Source organism: Python bivittatus, unplaced genomic scaffold (assembly GCF_059951505.1).
Source record: "Python bivittatus isolate LINGU-HERP-01145 unplaced genomic scaffold, Pbiv_v1 ctg000700_np1212, whole genome shotgun sequence".
Classification (NCBI taxonomy): Eukaryota; Metazoa; Chordata; class Lepidosauria; order Squamata; family Pythonidae; genus Python; species Python bivittatus.
This window is the reverse complement of record NW_028277098.1, coordinates 1,733,060-1,747,573: the sequence shown is the minus strand read 5'-3', so window position 1 is coordinate 1,747,573 and position 14,514 is coordinate 1,733,060.

The window sequence follows — 14,514 nt, the reverse complement described above, 5'->3', positions numbered from 1 at the left end:
ATCCAAGTTATCACCCAATATTCTTGTTTATGTTGATGCAAAAATGTGAGCTGAAACTTTGTAATGTATGTTGCAGAATGTGTTCCCACCCATCCAGCACAATTCAGTAGATGTCAAGCTTCTGAAAATATTAATCATAGACTCTTTAACAACTAAATCTGAGAATCTTGAAAATCCTATTGTTGTCCCAGGAACTCTGGAGGGTTCTAGCCTGGCACGCAGTTTTGCCCAATAAATAAACCAGGGTGGAGATAATAAAGTATTTATTCTGCACAGAGTAAGGTGCCCGGGAATAATTTCCAGAGCAGATACACATATTTGTCAATCAACACAACTTTTATACATTCTTGAAACAAAGAACTACATGATCATTGGCAAACAATAATTTTTCACACCCTTGGGTGGATAAAACACTCCCAAAAGGTGGGCACCACTGCCCAAAGGTGGGTGCTTGTTGTTGCTAAGGGAAATATGAGCTAGGTTGTTTCTTATCTTTAAGCATGTTAGCGCAGGTGAGCGCAGCTGGTTCCTCCTGTGGGAAAGTATCACTGTACTGGCACTTCTCAGCTCTAACTGATAAGAAATGCTGTATTCAAAGAGAAAGGAATTTGGACAAGTTTGCAACTTAATTATCTGCTCTGTTCCCAACAGCTAGTGAAGGTCTGTGAAGGTCAGTTCTGGGCCATATATCTTTATGCTGCCTTCTTCAAATTAACCCTAAAATCACCATTACTTCACTATGATGTCTTTGTTAGATGTGGAAAAGGCTTTTAATGTGGTACAAATAAAATTTTTGGAATGTGTTATAAAAATGGATTTCCTTCAACATTTATTTCTTGGATTAAAAAGGTTTTAGTGCTTCTGTACAAATGGGATTCCATCTCCATCAATTAAGATGTATCATGGCACCCATCAAGAATGGCCCACTATCTACTCTCATATTTAATCTGGTTTTAATTAATTTAATTTAATTTAATTTAATTAGGCTTTGACTTGTCTTATTAGACAATGTACTATCAAAGTATACAGAGGTTGGAACTGAACTCATGTTCTTACTGTATACAGATAATATTTCAACCCCTATTAATGATTATGAAAGTATTTATCCAACTTCATGGAGGTTGTACAAAAAAACCTTTCTACCATTGGGCCTACATAATAACTTCTGTTTGGTTGAAATCTTGGCAAGCAATAAGTTGTAATTATAATCAAAGACTTGTAGTCCCAGCATTAAAAGCAGCTAGGCATATTTGGATGTTATTGAGAAGGAAATAAAATGTGAGACTGACCTTTCAGATCATCCCTTTCTTAAAATGGTGGGTAAAAACTTGTTCTGAAAAAATTGGCTGAAAATTGGGCTAATATTCTTGACTTTTGAGAGGTTACAAAAATAAGATAACCTGTCTAAATCTGTTGAATGTTAACATCTTAAATTAAAACATTTATTATGTTCTAAATTTGGATCAGATGCATTGGTGGCCTTAGAAATGCTGATTTTGAGTATATTAGACAAAGGTTTTTAAGAGATAACAATTACGTTTTATTGACAATTGAAGAATTTTGCAAAACTAAATACTGATAACTTAGAAAAAAATAGAAATAGGGAATTGGGGTTATCAATTCTAATAAAACAATGGTTTCCAGTCTTAAAATGTTCAGTATATTTCTTATGATTTTAAGATGAGATTCATAAGTCAAAAAAGCCTTAGGGTTAGGGTTCTGTTGTATTTATGCATGTTTAAAGGATTTGTTACCTACTTTTCTGGGCAGGAGATGCAATAAATTTGAAAGCATATTAACACATATGATATGGTCATATCCTCTGGTTATTCTATATTGGTTGTATATTTTTAATATTGTGAATAAGGTTTTGCAGAGCAATTTAAGATACAAAGATGTTGATATGTTGTTAAACTATATTCCAAAATTTGGAACTAATCTATTTATGAAGAACTTTGGATCTAATGCACCTGAATTATTGCAAAAGAGATGATTGTATTTCCTTGGAAAAGTGACTACTAAGCCTGATACCGAAGGTTGGTGTGAAGAAACGTGGGCACTCTTTGCTTTTAAATTAGCTCTTTACCAACAAAATGGAAAGGCTGCACAATATGATTCTATCTGGTATGATCAAGCTTTTTCTTTTAACCATATATGATTGTTTATTTTATTTTACTCAATTATTATTTGAGGTTTGGGGTTTTTTTAACTTTGTTTTTTTTTCTTTCTTGTATTAAAGCCATGAAATTATAAATTTTAGAAGCAAAATCCTTGCTAGTATGTATTAAAAAATAATATTAGAAATAGCACAGAAATCTGTAAGTAAAGGAACCCAAGTAAAGAAGCAGTTGCTTTAAATGTGCTTTAAGCACAGCATTAAAAATTCTGGGTGAATAAAAAGGTACCTAGTATTAGGCAAATTTCTCTTGGGCAAAAATTCTACTGTCTGGGGTTGAGCACCAAAATGCCCTTCTCATTGTTTGTCACCTGTCCAACATCTGAAGTGGCTACAGTTAATCTATCCGCATATGCTGGTGCTTACATGAGGTTCAAAACACTTCATGTGAATCATTTTCAAGTCATACATAGCTCTAGTTGTAAATATAATCTGGTCACATATGATTAATGGGTTTTACATTTAAAATTTGCATCTTGCATTGATCTTGGAAATACACTCAAAATTGTAGGTGTTTTGAAACTGGAGGGGCAACATTTTACCCTATTTTATTTTAAACTGTCTTTAAGAGCAGCCTCATGTTCAGTGTCCTGCAATAATCTAAATGAGCTGACGAGCATGTTAATAACTGTGCCAAGACGTTATTAATGAGCCTGGTTCTTAAGGGGAGTAGAGCATTTCTGTCCAATATAAGCCAACTACCATGGTGGGAGTGGATACACTGAAACCTGATTAAGTCTGTTGCATATTTTTATCTTGTTGCACAGTTAATCTTTTAACGATAGAGTAAAATTGTAGCTATCTGTCAGTTCCAATAACTGTCTCACATGTGAGCTAACACAATTTTGTCTATCTCCTTGCATGTACATATACCTTATCCCCAGACCATTCAGACTTGGAGAGGGCTGGGACAGGAGATCCATATGGGTGAGGTGTCTAATTCAGACTTCTTAAGTATCAGCACATTCTGAACTTTTGCTTTTCTGATTATCAGTTCTATGTTCTGTGCTTCCATGTTGGATCTTTTCTTTTGTGATTCAGCCTTCAGTCTATTTTATGTCTCATTTTTGTTTGTTTGTTTTCAGAGCTTCAGAACTTTTTCTGTAGCCCCACTGGCTGCTTCTTCTGTCCTCCATTTTTCCTCTTCACTGGAATTATTTACGATTGTGCTTTTAATATCTTGTTTAGGACCTCTCAGATATCTTGAGCATCTTTGCCCATTAAGATTTTTTGTCAAGTTAGAGGGTTTCTTAAAATTCACTTTTTTTGCAGTTCAACAGTTTCACTACACTCAGTTTAAAACCAAAAACTACAGCAGTACATGGTCATTTTCTTCAAAATTTCTGTGAATTCCACTTCCTCAACTAAAGCTTACCTATTAGTATCAAGTCAAGGATAGCTGAACTTCTTTTATCTTCTTCTACCCTCTGAAGTGGAGAGTTGTCAGGAAAACAAGTCAGAATTTCCCAGAAGGATCATGCTTGGCAGAGTTTGCCATCCAAATATTGTCAAAGTAATTAAAGTCCACCATCACTATAATTCTATGCCTCTAAAAATTGCAATTTGTTTTTGAAGGCATCATCCACATATTCTCTTTGGTTAGGAGAATGGTAGTGGACATCAATAACTTTTGTATTTATTTCTGTTCCACAAGTTTTAACCCAAATGCTCTGTACAGCATTTCTAAATTCATTCATATAGACTGTAAGCAGTAACTGATGTTTTAAACATACCGTACAATGCAACTCTTCCTCCATTCTATAGCTAATTTTCACTTTAAATAAATGGCAGACTTCAGTTGCTGTAATCCAGTCATGAGAATCATGGCACTAGTTCTCTTTTATATTTATTAAATCATACTTTCCCTTCTATGATAAGAGTTCATCTTTTTTTATTTTCTATACTCTGAGCATCAATGTATAGACAAGTAGGGCCATAAACTGTATAAGCATTATGTTTATAACATACAGAATTTTATGTTCTTTCTGATTTTTCTTGAGTGGTTTAAGAAGCCACATTTCAGGAACACTTTTACTTTTTAAAGTGCATAAGTCTTTATCTTAAGTCCTTACTTCATAACTTTTGTTTTCATCCTTCACAGGATTCAGTTTAAAACCCTCCTAATCTAGTTCAGCATGATTTGGCCAAAGCACCCTTCTAGCTGTCTATGTGAGGTGCAACCCATCTCATGCCAATAGTCCTCAGACCATGTCCCAGGAACCAAGGCCCTTCTGTCAACACTGTATATATAGCCAGTCATTAACTTACAATAGTCTTCTTTCCTTTTCTAACCCTCTTCCATCAGCTGGATACATATTGGGAATACTATTGAACCTTTAGGATCTTGAGCTTCCTTCTGAGACTTTCATATGGTAGTAGCTGTTCTTTGCAGTATCGTTTGTCCCCATGTATATCAGCACAAGGAGATAATTGTTAGTGGAGTTGATATGTCTTGAAAGTTGTTCCAAGATCCTTGATCTTTGCTTCTTGCAGATAGCATACTTCATAAGTTAGATCAATATATATATATTTTTTATCTGCACTCAGTCGTTACCGACTCTGCAGTGACTGCTTGGACGAGTCCTTTGCAGTTTTCAAGGCAAGGTGTTTCGGAAGTGGTTTGGCAGAGCCTCCTTCCTAGAGCAGAGCCCAGCTGGCGAGCGCAGGAGGCGGGGTTTCCGTTGCTTCGTGCCCTTTTCGGGCGTGCAGGGTTTTTCGCGCTTACCAATTGCTCCGGACTCCTTTTTCCAAGGTGCCCCCAGCATTTTTCCTCCCACCGGAGTGAGAGTACCCATTTATCTACTCACGTGAGTTTTCGAACTGCTGGGTTTACAGGAACTGGGGAGGAAACAGGAGCTCACCCTGCTAACACGAAGGCTGGACTCGAACCGCTGAAGCGTCGACCATTTCTGGCCAGCAACTTTCACCATCATTAAGCCGCTGCGCCACCGCGTCCCCTAGATCAATATAGATTTGTTTAAATTCTTTGTAGGTATGAGTCACCAACTACCACAACTCTTCTCTTTGTCATCTTATAGGGCATAGTTGCATCCACTCTGTCTTCAGGGACCTGCCATCCTTTCTCCTGCTCTGTGCTGCCTTTTTCCCTGAAAGCTCAGAGTCTCTTTCATCTGCAATGGCTTGAAAACTATTTCTGAGTTCTAGCAGTGTTGAACCTGATAAATCATCTTCCTTTCTCATTGAGTAAGTGTGAACACTTGCTGTACCAATCCTTTGACTTTTTCTTCAAGGGCTGCTACAAGCCTGCATTTGGTGCAAATATATCCCAGGATGTTTTCAGGCAGAATAACAACATGTCAGAAGCATTGCTGGGCACAACTGCAAATTCTTGTCTGTTCATTCTCCAGTATCATCCTTTGGGCACCACACACTACAATGTAGGAGATAGATAAAACAGTAATAAATATGGAATATGAATAAGGCAGATTGATTTCCAAGGAAAACTGCAGTCTGCCCTGGGAAGAATCAACATGAGCCACCATGCCCACAGATGCAGCATGCTACAGCATCCCTGTGAGTCTTCTGGGATCAGTGCACCCCATTCTCTGCATGATTACTTGTGTTCAAAACTGACAGCAGCATTTAGCAGGTCTGCAAATGCCATGCACTCTCCAAAGCAGAAGCAGACACAACAGGAGCTTGACAGTGAGAGTCCAAGTCATACTTTTTTCAGGGAGGTGTGGGGATTCTTCCCAGCAATGCCAAGATGGAGTTTATAAGGAGACGCAGGACACTGCAGACATGGTGTGGATGCTAACACTAAACAAAATTATGTGCAGATGCACCTATGTTCAGATCCATTTCTCAGAAAGCAAATTGCCAAGCCCCCTCTTTGTGGATCCTCTCCACCACCTCTTCTTTCCTTTAGCTGGATTTATTTCATCCATGCTACCACCCACTTAGAATTAGCTGTGGAAACTGCTAATAACATCAGCCCTGAGCATTGGGTATCACCTCTACAAAAGCATTGCTATAATACAACTCCAGAGAACATGGGCAGGAAGAAACCACTATTCAACAGTAGCAGCAATTGTGGCAATAAATAGCAGCATGGCCACTCAATGTATTCAAAATGCCCTCCTAGTCATGCCTGCTTCATATTTGCAGAAAATGTGAGCTGAACAATGTCTGCACTGGTAGGAAAGGCAATGAAAGGAAAAGGTGACCTCCCAGAAATTGGTATTGCTTGGTGTCCTCTCCACCCACCATGAGAGATGCAAAAGGTACCCAGAGAAGTAAAATGAAAATAGCCTGCTGAAAACAAGTGGCATTCCCTTAAACCCTCTCAGAGTGCCTGGGGCTAAAACTGTGGGACCCCTGAGTGCATGGTGGGAGGTTTGGGCATTTAAGGGAAAAAGTATAGCATCAAGATCATGAGAAGTGAAAATTCCACTCTATCCTGCACTGGTCAGACCATACCTGGAATATGGTGGCCAGTTCTGGTTGCCACAATACAAAAGAGGTGCTGAGGAACTGGAAAGACTGCAGAGAAGAGCAACAAAGATGGTGAGGGGCTCAGAGATTAAATCCTACAAAGAGTGGTTAAAGGAACTTGGTATGTTTAGCCTGAAGAAGAGAAGGCTAAAGGGAAGCATGATAGCAGTCTTCCAATACCTGAAGGTATGTCACAGGGAAGAAGGTGTGGATTTATTCCCCAGAGTACCTCAGGGTAAGACAAGAACCAATGGGTGGAAGCTTTACAGGGGAAGATCTAAACTTGAAATAAGGAAGAATTTCCTGACTGAGAGCTGTTAAGCAATGTCCCCTGAAGTTGTGGGTGCTCCATCACTGAAGGTTTGCAGCAAAAGTTGAATAGACATTTGTTCAGGATGGTATGAGAATTCCTGCTTTGGGCAGTGGGTTGGACTGGATGACTCTGAAGATCCCTTCCAACTCTATGCTTCTAGGATTCTAAGTGGGTGCCTTATGCCTTGCAACTGCTTCTTCCATCCCTTTCCATGTTTTACAATCTTGAATCCCCTCCCCAAATGCCCTGCCTGTTTTTGGAATGCAGCCCTCCACATACTGTGCAAAGCTAACAGAACTTGTCTACCTTGGATGGAAGTGAATGGAGAACATGCAGAGCAATAAAGTGACAGCACACTGCACTTACTCAGAGGCACTCTTGTTAATGAGCTGTTAGTTGCATATAAGCATTTAACATGGCAGAAGCAGTAGCTATCTTGGAATACAGTAGTCATTTAGTACTGTCTCTTGATGCCCCTTAAATTGAATCAATATGATAGAGTATGTGTGTGTTTTTCTGTGTACATTTGTCTTGCTGCTTGATTCTTTGCTTTTTTTGCCTGGAACCATCTGTCCATAACTCCTAACTTGTAAGCGCCTCCTAACTTGAGTGTGGGTTGTGTTGGCTCTAGCATTCTCTGCTGTTCAGCTGCCAGTCTTTGTCTATATCCCATCCGCTCATGCACAAGAGTACTAGGACGTCCCTTTGTGGCACACTGCATGCCAAAGAAAGCAAGCAGCTTCAAGGATGCTGCCTCCTGACCAGCTTAGCATGAAGCCAGATCAGTTCTAAGCACTGGAGGCCATGGGCCCAAATTGAAAGGGGCCTCTATAAAGAGCCTGCCACATGAGGTCTCTGCACACAGTGTGTGGGAAAAGAAATGGTTAACATTATTTGCAGAATACCGAAGCTGCCCTTGGACCCTCACCCGCCCCTTCCTTCCAATCTCTTACTTCTAAGATGTCCCCTGTGCTGAATTCTTATTCAACTTCGAACTGACAAACTGTTTTTAATCTTTTCCTTCCATCCAGCTTGGGGATTGGGAAGCAAAAATCAATACTGGCTGGCAGGTGATCAAGCAACTTGAGACTTGGGCTGAGAAAGAGAAAGAGCGAGAGAAAGGACAGGAGGGTGAGGGGAGGTATGACTAAGTAGCGTGAATTACAGAGGCCTCCGATTTCCCTGTGCCTCGGCCTTGAGCTGAGCGGGGGAACAGTCTCGTTTCAATCAGCTTGTGAGTTCACAGCTGTCTAGGGTACCCTGCTGAAAGGCACACGGCTTTCTCGGGTGATTACAGCATTCTGCGATCAGTAAAGGGAGCTATTGTTTCACTGGTAGTAGGATCTGCCTTTCAGCACCAAGTCCATGGTAGACCTTAAAGCCTAGGCTGGTACACAGGATTCTCGTTCTCATGGTTCCAGAAAGTTTCAAAAGGTGAGTGCTGTATAGAGAACAACCTCGGGGGGAGGTGGGGAGAAGAGATCTGAACGGACGTGGCAATCTAATATGACAGGGAGAAGGAGTTTAGTCTATCCAATTTCCCAGTGCTCAAAGCTTTCTGCTTGTGAGGTATGAATGGAGAAGTTTCAGACAAGACAGAGCATTCTGGGATGGTAGTGTCACATGAGAATGCTATACATCTATATCCCTGTACAGTATGTTCAAATTGGTTTCAAGGCTTAGTTTTCATTATGAACTTGGTCTCAGGGGCAGTTCACAGGACTGAGTGTATAACATTCCTAACACTTACAAAACACACAGGTCGAAGAGAATAGTTTTATGCCCTCCTGGTGTAAAATATGCCATTTCTATGTATAAGGAACTGTTTTAAAAGATCTCACAGAGTCTTTCCAGAGTCAGATGGTACCCAAATCAAATCAATAAAACCTCTGAGAAAGGATAATAGCTTAAGCCTAATATCAAAGAAAACAACTAATTTGAAGAAAGGTTTGGACGGTTGTTGTTATTATTAGTATTATTTAGATTTGCTATTGCTGCCCTACTCCAAAAGATTCTGGGTGTCTATAACCAACCGTCAACCAAGCGTTTCTGTGTCAGCTGTTTTCAGGTTCGATGTTGACTAACAACCTCTATGATTACAGTTAGCTGCAAAAAAGTTGACCTTGCGTTTAAGATGAACTTCCCAAAGGAAAAATAGCAAAAAATTATAAACACAGACAAAAAATGAACACAATGCCCAGTTTCTTTACCTTGTTTGGGCTCTTTACATCAATTAATAACTACTGATTACAATTAATTACCTGTAAAACAGGGTATCCTATATATAAAAGTAATTAATCTCCCATTAGTATATCCAACTATTTTCTCTCACCCCAGGCCACTCCTACACACAAATGCACAAGCACACACAGGGATTTTCTTCCCTCCTTCGAGCAAAAGGAGCAGAAAAGAAGAAAGCAGGATGGAGATGGGATAATGGGGAGGAGGACCTGCACTGGACAGAGGAAAAAAGAGAAATGGTGGATTCAGTTGGATGGAGAAGGGAAAAGGTAACTGTAGAGGGAAAGAGTAAACGGAAATAACCCCACCTGAACAACATCTCTTCTCCAGACAGGTTTCAGATCTCTGATAGTAATAAGGTCTGTCTGTCTGTCTGACTGCCTGTCTGTCTGTTGGCCAGTTCTCAAAAGCATCCCAGCCTTTCAGCAGGGGGATCTGCAGTCCTCTGAACCTCTGGACATTTGCTTGTTTTCATCAGTGTCTTATTTGCTTATGAGCTTCTTCCCTTCAAGTTGCAGGTCAACGTTTGGAGAAAAACTCATCATTGTATCATGTAAATGCATAACATGTTCTCCTCATTCAGCTCCCTCCTTTCAGAATAGAATATAATTTTTATTAAGGTCACAGACCAGAGTTGCAAATAAAAGCACATCAAAAAAATAAAAATAAAAACAGAACCGTATAGAAAATATTACAATTTGTGATGGGTTCATCATTGGGCAATCAAAGTCTGTCTGATTTTACAATCAGTATAACAAAATTTGGCTACGTTCAAGGAGACTGAATTGTACTGATCTCATAACAACAACTGTACTTAAAAAAAATCAGACATTAAAAGAAATAAAATATAGAGAAGTATACATTTTTTCTACAATCTATTTTTTTTTCTAATTATCAAAAACATATAATTTCATTTTTTTCTGTTTCCTGCAAAAAGTTGATAAGGGGTTTCCAATCAGCATTAAACTTAGATAACGTATTTTCTCTAACCAATGCTGTCAATTTGGCCATCTCTGCAAATAGATCTTCACCATCTAGCATATAATAATCTCGCTGCAGTTATCATGTATAAAAACAAAATCCCATAATTTTTTCCCAACTGTTTATCAATCAGTCCCCCCCCCAAAAAAGCCTCTGGTTTCAATGTATATTAATCTTTAAAATCTTCTGAATTAGTATATGTAATTGAGTCCAAAATTTTCTGGCATTTTTGCATGTCCACCAAGCATGATAAAATGTCCCCTCTTGTTTATATGTCCAACATAAATGTGAAGTACTTTTATACATTCTAGATAATTTTCTGGTGACATATGCCAACGACACATCATTTTATAAAAATTCTCTTTAAGATTATAACATAATGTAAATTTCACATATTCTCCCACTGTTCCATTTGTGTATTGTAACCAAAGTTTTTAGCCCATTTTAATTATACATTCTTTCACTTGTTCTTCTTCTGTTTCAAATTTCAATAAAATGTATACATTTTAGTAATAACACGTTCATCATTTGTACACAGTTCTATTTCAAACTCAGTCTTACGATGCTCAAAACCAAAAGTTTTGTTATCTACTTTAAATTTTTCTAGTAATTGTACATAAGAAAACTATTGACAAATGTATCCTTCTGCCGCCAGATCTTCCCTTGATTTTATTTTGCATCCTCCTTGACAAAATTCTAGTCACAATAAGTTATCAGTTCTCTCTCTAGGTCCATTCATAATCTGTCTTTGTTTCTGCAATCCTTGATAGATTTTGTTTTATCAAGTATTCATCTATTTTCTCCAAAGGAATATCATGTCCTTTACACAAATTAGAGTAATTTGTGAAACAATTTTTGTATAGTCACATTATCCATTAATACAGTATCTCCCTCTTGAAGTTTCTATATAATTTTCTTTTTTTATCTTTTCTTAATTTATATGCTAGCCATTTCCCTGGTTTATTTGCAAATTCAATTTTTTTTTGCTTTACATAATTCATGTTTATTTCCATTTCTCTTACTGTTAACATCAATAGCTGTTGCTGTAAAAGTTTAATTTGATAAGAAATATTTATCTTCTCTGGAGATTTCTTTAATTCTTCTTTCTTTTTATCTCATCCAAAATAGCCTGTGTTTTCTTTTGCCTCTTCTTTTTGAGTTCAATATTATGTTGTACAAAATAACCTCTAATAAAAGCTTTACTTGCTTCTCAAACCATTCTTAAATCAGTGCCTTTATTTAAATTATTTTTTTTTAAATTCTGTTAATTTCTTTTTACAATTGTCCACTTGCTTTTTTATGTAACGTTTCATTTAATCTCCATCTAAAAGAACTAGATTTCCTTTTATAAACCAGGATTATGATCAGAAAAAGTCTTTGGTAAAATCTCTACTTTAGAGATCTTAGTAACCAAGTTCTTTGAGATCCAAATCATATTATTCTTGAGAAGGATCTATGTCTTTCTGAAAAGTAGGCATATTCTCTAGAATTACCTTTTTTTTTTTTGGTCTCCATACATCCACTAACCCTAAATTGTCCATCAAATTAAAAAAAAAAAACAACTTTCAGTAATTTACCTTGGGTGATGTGATGTTCTGTCCAGTTGTGGGGAGATCACTCCATTCCAATTCCCCATCAAACACCAATTTTCATAAGAAAAACCTATTAATCTCTCCATAAGTCATTTGTAAAAAGTCACTTTATTTTCATTTGGGGCACAAATTCCCAGTACCATAGTCTTAACCCTCTGTACATCAACTTCCACTCCAACAAATCTACCATGTTTATCAATCAATCCAAGTTCTGGTTTTAGTTGGGGATTAATATATAGAACAACTCCATTTCCTTTTTTGGTTCCTGCTGAGATAAATTCTTTGCTCAATTTTTTATAAATCAAATATTTTGTATCCTTTTTCCTAATATGAGTCTCTTGTAAGCAAATTATATCTTGTTTTAATTTTTTTAAGCAGTGAAAAAATCTCTTTTGAGGAGCATTTCCTCCATTGATATTCCACATTAGACATTTGTATTCCATAATCAGCTAAAAATTTAGAAAAGTCAACACCCATAGCACTTCTTCAGAATCATCTCTTCCAAATTCCTTTTGCAACTGTTGTGGTTTTTGTATAATTTCCTCTGTGACCTCCATTTAGACCTCTTCCAATTCCTCTTTAAATTTTTCTAAAAATTCTCTCACCTTCTGAACAGAATTCAGTTGAAATCTCTGCTGCTTAAAAGTAAAAATCACACCCTCTAGTTTGTCCCAGCAAAATGGAATCTTTTTCTGCTTTAGTCTTTCAGTCAAGAAGAAGCAGTATTCTTTTCTCTTACATAGAAGTCTAATAGGGATTTCTTTTAGGACAATTATATCTGTTATAATTAGATTAAAATGGTGTTGCAGAACTTGATCCCTTGTTTCCTTCCTCACAAAATGCGCTAGAATGTCTCTGAAACATTTCTTGTTCTGACAAATCTTGAATTTATTCTATAAACTTTATCCATCTCTGCCTCTGTGCCTTCCTCTTCACAATCCCCCCAAAATTGTCAAAGCTTGTATAATTCTTTCTCTAATATTTTCATCAGAATTCTCTGGGATTGCTCTAAATCTCAGACAAAATTCTTTCTCCCTCAATAAAGCCAAATTATCCAGCATTCTCTCCAACTCTATCTATAACTTGTTTTACTCTCCAAAATTTCCATCTTATCATTGACTTGTTTTATATCTCCAGATATTTGTTTTACAGAATTTTCCATCTTTTCATCTATTTTTTTTTCAAAAACTGTAAATTTAATCTCAAGTGACTCAGCCAGTTTGTTGTCAAGCTGATCAAACTTTTTCTGAAGTAAATCTAATGGAACTGCTTTCTCTGAAGGCTGTTCTAGCAACCCTCTCCTCCCTTCCATATGTGCAGCCCTTTGAGTCATCATTATGTTACAATCTAAAAGTGAACATCTCAAACAAGGGAAAGGGGAAAGACAAACTCCTCCACCCCACCTTTCTTCCTCTTTTATCTTCCTGTGCATTTGATGCTGTAATTGCAGGCAAATGTCACCTCTGCATCTCCATGGTTAGAGTCAGGCACTCACTCTACTCATGTTACCCTTATCTTTTGTTTTGTAAATTCCACCAACTGTCTACAGTCTTTAGTAATAAGCAAAAAACATTCCCACAGAGGTCTGAGTCAATTGCCTAATTCAATTACAGTTTTGGCAATGCATTTTCATAGAAAAATTAACCTTTTAAAATTAACTACCCTCTTTATCCATTTTAAGCTTTCTTAAATCATCTCCTGTTTGGCTTTTTGCCATATATCCTTTAGTCTTTAAATCTTTAAATTTTCATTTAATTTTGTAATCCAGAAAGAAATGAAACTCACCAAGAGGAATCTTATCTGCCATAAAAGAAAATCTCTCTCAATCTGTAGATTAATTCTAAATGTGGCTAAGAAATGAGGTTTGGCTGCTCTTATTGTCTGTAAAGGCTATATCATGGCTGTGGACTTAGATGGAATCCTGTGCCTCCCAGCTGCTCAACTTGCAGGCGAACCACAAAAACTTCAGTTCCTGCAGTTTACTTATGAGGAGCAGCTGTCTGGAGAGCAAGTGGGTTATTTCACAATCTCTCCTTTGTCTGGAGGCATTTCAGTGTCTAGCGTTGACCCTCTGGGTACTGATCTCCGCTGCGATGCTGTCTCCACTCCTTCAGAGACAACTAGACCACCATTAGACCTCACCAGAAGCTATATAGTATATTATATGTTGGACTTTAAATTCTTTTTTAATGTGTACATTTAAGTTCCTTTCTTTTTGGTTTATCTTTAATATCTTTACACACATTATTTTGTGGATTTTTTCATTTTCTCTAGTTGTTTGTATATTATAGTAAAATTAATATGTTTATAATAAAATTATTAAAATAAAAACATGTTTATAATAATAAAATTAAAAAGTCCATCTGCCTCTGCTAATTTCTAATCTGCAACCATCGCTTTCTGTGCCTTTGATGCCAGCTGAACACAAAACAAATCTGCAATCATAAATGCTTTAAATTGTTTCTATTCATCTATAGCTCTCTATCCCCTGTACTAACCCTTGTGTTTTTTAGCTCAGTATTAAAAGATGTGCTAAGATATACTTCTATATTCCAGGACTCAGCCTCTGATCTGATAATAGACTTATCAGCTGCCTAAATAGGTCTTGCAGGAGATTGAAAGCCATGCTGAACAAAAGGTTTGTGTGGCAACTCCCATACTACTGTATTATTCTCAATCACACCCCCATCACTGACCTTAAAGGAACAAAAATCTCCTTACCTCTAATTTTTCCTCCACACAAGAGGAAAAATTAA